The 7884-nt window shown below is 33.8% G+C and overlaps 1 long non-coding RNA gene across 1 annotated transcript; it reads left to right on the top strand.

The window, feature by feature from the left end:
* Positions 1 to 5048: 5048 nt before the first annotated feature.
* Positions 5049 to 7642, top strand: LOC149416095 (uncharacterized). The gene is made up of 3 exons (XR_016303708.1): positions 5049 to 5109; positions 6668 to 6975; positions 7534 to 7642. It is a non-coding gene; the product is annotated as an uncharacterized LOC149416095 (long non-coding RNA).
* Positions 7643 to 7884: the final 242 nt, after the last annotated feature.

Raw genomic sequence — 7884 nt, 5'->3', positions numbered from 1 at the left:
AACATTCTAGGTTTCAACGAGTTTACCTTAACATTTTTATCTGTGGTGTGTATTTACTACACATTGCTTCTAATTACTTTAATAACTCTATAAATATAATAAATTCTGGGTTCAGATTTTTGGTATTTCGCTGTTATACATTTATGCACTGAATTAAAAATAATATTTTACATAGTTTTCAAATTCAATTAAAAATCAGAGTGTTTTGTTAAAAATCGGGAACAAATACACCAATACAATCAACTGTGTGATACTGCTACGCGAAGAGTATGCGACGAAATGACACGCTATTGATGTCCCGCTTTAGTTCGCTACGCGGGAACATGAGAAATCCACACGTCCGCAGTTGCATTAAGACCATCGATACCTACGACCACATAGCTATGTGTGTGAGTCCAGCGCCCATCCAGCACCTGCAGTCAGTCGGTCTCGGGCCGTCGTTAGATAAGGACTCCTCGCACATTTGTTTACCATCTGCCAGTGGTTTTTTCATGTTTTCAGCAATTGAATTACAATTATTATCACTTTTGATATAACATAAATTATAAACATAAGCGATTTACTATGAATATTCATAATTTTCCGATATTAAATCGCTTACTTTGAGATGTGTATTGACTACACAGCACCGGAACGCGTGAATTTTATTAGCACAGTAAGGGAAAGGTTTTAATCTTTCAAATGAAGGAGTTTATTTCATGTTTACCTCTCAGGCGTATCTGATGTCTGGTTTTATCTCACAAAACATCAAATTATACAATATCATCTCATGAAGTAATAAATCAGTAAGAGATCAATGAAAATATGTACTTAAGACAATTAAATAATAATAAATTAATTACTTTTATTTATTTAATTGCAACACCAGCTTGTAACTGACAGTCGCTTATAGAGTTGCCAATTCGTAAAAATTTCGCACATTACAGGAAATTTCTACGAATTTAAACCTATATGTATAGAAATAATGATTGGATAACTTGTATAGTTTTAGCCGTTTTTGTGAAAAATTGGGCGCTTTACAATTGATTTCGAATTCTTAGTATCTATCTGACTTAATTATTCAAAAACTTACTAATTATTCATACTTTATATCTTGTACTTTTTAACTTTATATTTATGTTAATGGCACATGTTGTTCCGTTTATATTTAAATAGATAAATGATTCGTCGGTTACGAGTTAAACGTGTTCTACTAAAATTCCAAATTAAGTAATCACGTATTCTTTACAAATTCTCTTTTCGTAAATCCATTTGTATTTTAAATACTGAATTTTTCTTTTGAATGAAGTCCTTTAAAAAGCACTCGATTATTGATAAGTCAATTTTACAAAAAAGTTAACTATCCGCAAAGTAATCGCTCTTAGTCGACGAGATTCGTTAAATACAAAGCGCAGACAATACTTCATTTTAATTTTGTCTTTAATTAATTAGTTGTAGTTAATATTCGAAGGAAAAATGAACGTTTTTACCTAGTGATGACGCTGTAATTGCAGTGCTACGTATAACACCACAATATGTTTTAACACTGCAATTCCAGGGGTTGGGTTCTTCTGGGTTGAGTACAGTTTCTACGAGATTTTGAATAATTGATAATTACAGTAATTTATTAACTATTTAATGCAATATCGGGAACTTTAAATAGAAAATAAAACATTTTTACTAATAACAATACAAAACATTTACGCATTCCGTTTTTTAAAAAATATTCTAAAGTTATTTTGTTATAATTCTGCATATTGGTAACCTAAACTGTTTATGCATGGTTTAAAGGAAGTTTACAAAACGAATTAGTATTGACGTAATTGTTGGAATGAAATATATTTTTAGTTCGTGTGACTACATTGGGAACATGAATCGAAATCAATTGATTGAATGTCAATAAGGGAATAATAATTTTAAAAAAAGATTAATTAATCGGTCTAAGCACACACTCCTTGCCTCATTCACATACACACATCGTCTCATAAATGATCTTCTATTATTCTGACTCCTGACATGGATTGACACAAGTATCTCTTTCACTTGATCGTGCCATGTCTTCGTCGGGCGTCCCCAAATTCTTCTACAACATTTGCGTAATATAATCTCCTTACATTTCTTTCTTCGTTTATTTGCTCTACACGCCCAAACCATCTAAGCGTCCCTTTCATAATTTTACTCATTACGCTTACATCAGCCTTGCATTCTTTGTGGATTTCCACATTTCTCATATGATCATGCATGGCTTGACCACAAACATATGCCTCAGGGATCTCATTTCTACAGCATTAATTTTACTTTCATCCTTCCTCTGCCAGTTCCATGCCTCACTGCCATACATCAAGGGAGGTACTAGCACTACATTGTGGACTGCTAGCTTCGCTTCTTTAGACAATGTTTTTTTAGCGTCACCCCATCATAAGTAAAACAGTAAACATTCAAACTTAGTCGATTTCTTTCGTCAATCCATACATTACCCTAAAAACTCTTTCTACGAAAGCATTGGAAACGGGAACACTGCACACATATTGTACCATTTTCAACAGATTTGAGCTAGTCTTGCTACAACCCGCCAGAATCGCTCACGGTTTTTGATCTGTAAATTATCTCGTGAGATATATATGTCAAGTATTAAAAAAAAAAACCGCTCATTCTATTGTCCGGTTTCCCAAAATTTTCTAGACCAGACAGCCGTTCAAAAAACCGAACTGTCCGGTCCAAATCGGATATCTGGCAACCCTATTAAATACCTGCGTAAAAGCCCGTTTATAATAGGAATAAGCCGTAAATTCCTAGGCCGTAGAAGTTGGAATATAGGAAACCTGTGTATCAGTTTGTAATAGATGCCAATTATCTTTTATTTTTTTCCATAACCGAAAAGATGGTCCAACTTTATTTTTTACGGTTAAGGATTACAGAAAGCTGAGATATTTACCGAGATTTATGTATTTTCAATTGATACTCTATGGTATCTACTATTTGACAAGAGTGGTTTATTTATGTATTTGACAATCGAACAATAATTTTGTGAACAAGTATTTACGCGGATTTAATAGATTCTTCCTTTTATGATTAATGGGACGCAAACTCCAACGTCATTTTTTCCTTATTTTTTTCGTCAACTGTGTGTCTCCTATTGCAGCGTATGCTAGCCCCAGAATTGACAAAAAAATTCCACATGAAACAATATCTGATGAATCCATCGTTTCAATATTTATTTATATAAAACAATATTACTTTTTTAAGATGGAGGAAGAATATACTCTCGGTTGACAGTTGACATAGACAAGTGACAGCGGCATAGTCACTTCTATGGACGTATTCTATTCTATTCCTATTTCAATTAAAAGAACGTAAAGATTTTAAATGATATGAGTAAAGGAAGACATATTAAATCAGGAGTACCGCAAGGATCAATTTTAGGTCCAAAATTGTACATTATATATGTTATTGTTATGTCAAAACTCTTTAAAAAGGCCTTTAGATTCATTTTTGCTGACGATACTGCACTTGTAGTATCCAATGAAAATCCTATCATAGCTATTCAACAATTGCAAAGTGACTTTACCGAGCTACTTAAATGGGCTCATGATGTTGGTTTAATTATTAATGTTAAAAAAACAAAATGTATGTATGTAAAATCACCAAGCCTGGGAATATTGAATATACCCAAAATAATTGCTCATAATTCTGAATGTATTCATAGAAAAATTGAAAATATTTGCCACTGTGAAACAATTGACTTTACTAACGAATATACTTATCTGGGACTAATAGTAGACAATAAATTTAAATGGGATAAACAAGTGGCTAAAATCTGTAACCAGCTCCGATCTTTTGCAAGTAATTTTTATAAACTGAAATTTGTTTTGCCTCATTGTACTCTTAAAATAATTTATTTTTCTATGGTCGAATCCATACTCAAATATGGCATACGAACTTGGGGGCACTCAAGCAATATTTATATTAAATATATACAAAACTTACAAATTGCTATAGTAAAAAAAATTGTACCGCCGAATATTTACAGACAAAGAAGTAATCTAAAACTACTGTATGGTTCTGAGGGCCTACTTCCAATAAAGGGTCTTCTTTGGTACATTATTATAATGGATAATGAGGGAGATAGCAAATATAAAAAGCAACCGGTGCATAATCACACAACAAGATTCACTGAAAATAAGGGCCTCATTATTCCAAGAGTAACAAATAAGTATGGAAGCCGAACGCTTAAATATTTAATCCCAGAGATTTTCAATAAATTTAATAATTCTTTTAAACCTCAGAATAATGAGAGACCCTGCCCCAAAAACACTAAGCGTTGGCTAATAAGCGACGAATCAATGTATCTCTGAACTTTATTATTGATGTATTCCTGAACATCTCAACGTACCTGCCTAAATAATTTGTATATAGGTAGGTACTTTGAGATATATTATTTTGTGATATTGTTTATTGTATAATTTTGTGTCATACATGTATTAAAAATTAAAAATGTTTATATATATTATTTGTAGAGCCTACAGACAAGCCGTCATGTGTGACAGCTTTGTGGGACTGCATAAAACTTGTATCTTTAAAAATTTATAATAAATAAAAAAAAATTAAAAAAATTATAAACGTCGATCTAAAATATTACGGATAAAGGATTACGGCACCGGCCTATTCTTACCGCTTATTCCTATTATAAACGGGCCTTTAACCTTTTTTTGGATATATCTGTCAGCCTTTCCATCTCTCGTAAACATACAGCGATTTATTTATAATCTTATCAGATTTTTTAACAGGTTCATGATTTTATTATCGTGTTTAAAAAATAATCCTCTAAGCATTATGAACTCGCAGCACCATCACATAATTTTTCTGAAATTTTTTAACTGTCTGTGATCTGTTTTGTCTTTGCTATTATTTGTCTATGACATCATTTTACCTACCTGACTGCCTGTCATCGTTTGACGCTGATTTAACGGGAACTGGATATACGATACCTCTCAAATATTTGGTTTTAAATAATTAATTTTGCAAAATAAAACCCACCAGCATCGTAGTCTCGTCCGCACTAATGCGAAAGTACTTATAATAATAATATAAAATAACCCGATGTCCAATTCTAACCAACCAGTCGAAGCGGTAAGTTAATTTACTAATCTGTCACTTCAAAAACCCTTTATTCAATATACGTGACGTGTAACTGGCTTTGCCCGACTTTTCAATAAATATAAAATCTATGTATCAAACTCCGTTGCATAGTTTAGAAGAACTAAGCGCACAAACAGATAGACGAGAATAGTAACTTTGTTTTATAGTATTTAGAGATACCAATGCATTGGTCACGATTACGAATTCACTAAATTTTTTCAGGAAATGGCCTGTAATCCTGCTTTTGGTTCATTATATGATCTTAGATGTTCCCCAACGTTCCAGGTTATTGCCAAACATTCCTTAACATTCTAGAATGTTCCGGGATGTACTGGATTGTTGTGAAATGCTCTCGAATACTCTCGAATGTTCTGGACTGTTCTAAAAAATTCTGGAGGGCGATTCTATCATCAAAAGAAGGTTCTTCATATAAAAACGGGAACCTTATTCACGGATGGGGCACAGAGTGCTACCACATTACCCTTGATCGTACCGGCACTCAGTTCTGACTTTTAGCAGCACGAACATTGTACACTGACTTTTATAATATATATCGATAAGGTCGTCACCTCGTGAGGCTTTTATTCAATTTTCCATAACAATTCGCCTATACAACAAGACGGTTAAAATTTTAAAATCATTTGTTTAGATTTCAGTCCTAGATTTGGTACCCACCCCTAGTCTTATATAAAAATGCCGCATCTCAAACAAAATGTAGTCCAGACTATTAACATACGTTTTGATCTTGTAAACTGCTAGTCTGGCACAATATACATAAGTACAAGTTTTTCAACACAACTCACTACTCAGCTAACTCATATTTGCGTAATATGTATTTAATGCAATATTTTGGGTGCATTTTCTACAGTTGGATAGTAATTTAGGGCTGCTATTAGTAGTCGAGACTTTGAGTTCCGGTATACCAGTAATAAATATAAATTGACCGCTCAATCCCTGAAAGCCGCAAAGCAGTGCTGTTTTTAAACACTGAGGTGTTAGCGGTGATAATGTCATTTGACATTTACGTAAATAATCGCGTATCTTCTTTCATCTCACCAAATTGTCTACTTTTATCAGAATTGAACAATAAAGAAGTTCGATAATATTAATTGATAAAATATTTTTCTCCATCTAAAACAGTCGGCTAAGATATATGAAGGATTTTAAAGGTTCCAAATGTGAGAACAGTTTGTGTTCAGCGGTTAGTTTGTCATAATTTTATGGATAGTGCACTGACTCCAGCAAAACAAATGCTATTTACAATTAGTGTCCTTGCTTATAGCCCTATTCTAATAGAAGTGTTGAACTTTATTGGGGATGTCATAGTCTCACTGGCTCCAGACGCTTGGGAGCAGCTAGGACACAAGTGCGGTATTCAAATAAAAAAATAACATTATGTTTCATGCTGTCAAATTGAAAAAAAATTAATTCTTGACGCATTTCTGCTTTTAAACTTCAATATAGTCCATTCTCTCGGTTTGATGTTGACGACAGTGTAGTTGCAGAGTGTGATATGAATATGACATACCTATAACTGTTTCATTTCCAGAATATTTTGCTACATTCAAAATCAGAAAGTCGTTTTACTTGAAATGGATCTTATGACCTCGGATGTCGGTGTCATTATGTCAGAACCGGACACTATCCCCCAAGAAGAAAGTCCAACATCACCTTATGAAGCATTATTGCCGTTCGGGATTGTCAAACAGGAGACAGATGAAGCTACTGCGATCGAGTGTGACCCAGATACTCTAGTAGTAGAAGAACATGCTCAAGTATTCTCGGAAATAGATATTGACTATCCTGACATTAAAAAGGAATGTTTCGTTCATCTTGAAAGGATCGACCAAAGTCTTGGTAAGATATTGACTTATTCTTCCGATGACCTCTCCTATTGGACATTAGTTTACCCCGCAGACTGCTGCCCCGAAAAGCTCAAGAGAAATAACTACAACCAGTAACTTCGGTTTCGATACATATCACCGCCAGAATGTGATTTGGTTTATCTTTCCAATGGCAGCTAGTTCTATTAATTACTGGCCATTCGATGTTGGACTTCTAATATTCTCACCTTCATCTGTCCATAGTAATATTAGACCTGCATGGGTATATTCACATGGATGACTGTGTGTTATCTTTTTTTGATCTTCCTTATCAATGCTGCACAAAGTTTCTTGTTGTTTATGTCATGAAAAAGGCTAATATAACAACGAATTTTTCTGTTTTCACGTATATTTAGTTTTCGGTCAAGGTAACAGAAGTGCTGTGAATGAGCAACTTAATGTTAACAATTAGGTAAACGTGTATATATGAAATGAAATTGTATTTGCATTTGTTCAGTCTCGGTTTACTTGGACATATTGTTAATCTGTCGAATAACCACAGTATCATTATTCATTTTCTCTGTGTTTTCAGATTTTATTTCGTCGAAAATATCTGTTAGTAATGCTACTTCGATCATGTTTGAACCAGGGACTCTAGTGGCAGAGGAACATGCGCAAGAATTTGGCGCACACTCTGAAGTAGATATTGACTTTCCCGATTTTCAAAACGTATCCGTCGTTCATAAAACTAAAGGTAAACCATTAACTTATTCTTCTAGTGCCCTTTCCTGTCAGCAGTAAGTTTATCCTGCAGACCGCAGCTCGGAACAGCTCAGCAGAAGTGAACTAGTTAACTTAACTTCGGTGCCATGGTTCGTACTTCTTCCATTCAATCTACCTTCAGAAAGTAATTTGGGTTATCTTTCAATTAGCAGCTAATTCA

The sequence above is a fragment of the Hesperophylax consimilis genome, chromosome 17, assembly GCF_061612785.1.
Source record: "Hesperophylax consimilis isolate HC1 chromosome 17, BYU_Hcon_1.0, whole genome shotgun sequence".
In the NCBI taxonomy this organism is placed as follows: Eukaryota; Metazoa; Arthropoda; class Insecta; order Trichoptera; family Limnephilidae; genus Hesperophylax; species Hesperophylax consimilis.
Note: the sequence above shows the minus strand (reverse complement) of the source record. Positions and strands in the feature narration are given on the sequence as shown.